This window comes from Saimiri boliviensis, chromosome 19 (assembly GCF_048565385.1).
Source record: "Saimiri boliviensis isolate mSaiBol1 chromosome 19, mSaiBol1.pri, whole genome shotgun sequence".
Lineage (NCBI taxonomy): Eukaryota > Metazoa > Chordata > Mammalia > Primates > Cebidae > Saimiri > Saimiri boliviensis.
Window position 1 is genome coordinate 32,536,439 of NC_133467.1, and position 2,395 is coordinate 32,538,833.

At 46.7% G+C, this 2,395-nt stretch overlaps 1 non-coding gene across 1 annotated transcript; it reads left to right on the forward strand.

The window, feature by feature from the left end:
- The first annotated feature begins 1,255 nt into the window (after positions 1-1,255).
- TRNAR-UCU (transfer RNA arginine (anticodon UCU)) lies at positions 1,256-1,329 on the forward strand. Its single transcript has one exon. It is a non-coding gene; the product is annotated as a tRNA-Arg (tRNA).
- Positions 1,330-2,395: the final 1,066 nt, after the last annotated feature.

A 2,395-nucleotide genomic window follows, 5' to 3' on the forward strand; every position in this document is an offset into this window, starting at 1 on the left:
GAGTGGGGTGGTGAACACAATCAGTCTTTAAATCAATGCATTGTCATTGGAAGCATAGAATCCAATTATTCCTGGGTATCTGGGAACAAAATAGGAGAAAATGAGCTAAAAGTGAGATAAGAAGGATTTAGATTAGACATTCAGAAGAACGGGCCCAGTGCAAATTATAAACAACAGTGATTATGGAATTGTCTTCTCTGAGAGGCTTCTAAAAATAGAAATCATTTTCTTGGATCTGAGCTAGGTATGGAGGTCTTTATATATGGTGATGGAGGGTTGGTCACTTTGATCGTACCAAGATTCTTCTGGCAAACAGACAGCTGAGAAATCCTCGTTCTTCAAAGTAGGTAGCACTGGGTAAAAAAGCTGTCAGGGACTTGGGGCTGAGGAAGTTGGGGGAAAGAGATACAGCTATTCGTGCAGAGCTGTGTGAGGACATCTGTATTTCATCAAAGATCTGCTCTCAACCTCCAACCCTATGTGTACAAACACACTCTCCCTTCCCTCCCTCTCTCTCTCTCTGCCCCCCATACACACTTTCACACACACACATATACATTCACATGTACTTACACACTGAACACACACACTGGACACTGTTTTTTCTCCACTCCCATCCTTAATTTTAGTGAAGATGCTGAGGGTACATCACATCAGACTCCCGGTACCTCCTGTCTGGGCTTGACAGATACAGCTCCAACCAGAGCAGCCTCTCAGAGCTCAGCTGCCGTTTTCTGCCGCTCTTGTTCACAGTGTTTCTTTACGGAAGCAGCTCCTTTGTCTCTGGGATCGAGGTTTTTCCTGAATCCCCAAGCGTTGCCCAGCCCCTGTCTGAGAATAGCTGGACTGGGATGAAACCACAGTGAGGAAGTGGGGGTGGAGGTAGAGATGGCTTCTGCGTTTTCTGCAGGGTTGGGTGCACTCTGCTTAATTAGCATGAGAATCGAGAGATTTTCGTATCATCCCTAAGGGATGGAGAGGAAAGGAGAGCAAAGGCTCTGGTTCTGTCCTATTCCATCAGGGATTCTGAGTCTGGGAAATTGACTGCTGTCACATTCCGCCAATCCTCTGGGGACCATTGGATCCACAGTATTGAGAAAAGCTTTGATGAAGCCGGCTGGTGGATCTCCACTCCAGATTTTCCAGCTGTCCCTGTCCCCCCCCACCGCTCAGAGAGCAGGATGCTGAGATGGCTCGGTGATGCAGAAGGTATGTGCTTTTTCAGTTCTGGTGCTGATGCTGTGTGTGTGGTGAGGTCTCTGTGGCGCAATGGACGAGCGCGCTGGACTTCTAATCCAGAGGTTCCGGGTTCGAGTCCCGGCAGAGATGGTCACCTGGCAGGTGCCTCTTTTATTTTGAATACTGTCAGGCTAGGCTGCTAATTATATTTATTCCTCTCTGGAGGCTATAGAGGAAAGAAAGGAAACCCCTTTCCTTGAGAATCCTGGACCTCCTCCCCTTTTCCTTTCCCTCACTCTTCATTCTTTCTGTATTCCTCTCTTATGGATTTCATTGTCTCGTAAGGCTCAGATGTCTGCTGCGTCTCTCTGCTCAGCCCAACTGACACAGCATTTGAATCCTTTACTTCACAGTTGGATAATTGGCACAGAGTGACCAAGACGCAAAGTCACAGGTTTTGGAACTACTGTGGTTTCCTTCTTTGACCTCTGAGACCACAAAAGGGCAGATTTCCCCATATGCCAATAAGGAAATGTCCAACTGTCCTCTGAGGTAATGCCTTCCTTGACCAAAGGGTTTTCATGTGGTGGATGTCAGGAGGTGGGCAGCGTTATGCAGAGGATAATTTCTTGCATTGTCTGTCAGCTATACTTTTTCATTCCTGGGGCTTTTTGTGCTAAAGCTCATCACTCACTTCCTGATCTATCAGGTGAAATGTAATCATTGCTCTTTGTCTCAGTGAAATAAACTACAGAGCAACACACTGATTACCAGCAGCAAGTTGGACGAGCTTATCCCCAGAAACTTGAAGGTTTTATACTTAAATGCTCTTCACTATGAAAAGTTTGTACCCCTTTCTGTTTGTAGGACAAACTTCAAGTGTTGTATCTGAATGCTATTTCCATAATTCCTGATTTTCAACAAGACGTGTTCTCACCACCTGTCTCCTCCTGCATTCACTTCTGCTGTCTCCTTGTCTCGTCTGAGGGGCCACATTTAGCCAGATTTGTAGCGTGGTCAGATTGTGATGTAGCTTGGGTTTCTGTTTTGGGCTGGTCTGGCTCTCTCCCTTGCTTACTGCTACCTCTAGCTTATTAGCTAGAGGGAGCTGCCTCTGCCAGGAACTGTCCTCCACCTCAGGTGAACCCAGGAAACTTGAGAAGATATATTTCCCAGGACTGCTGGGGAGACTCAGCATCTCTATGTGGGACTCTGG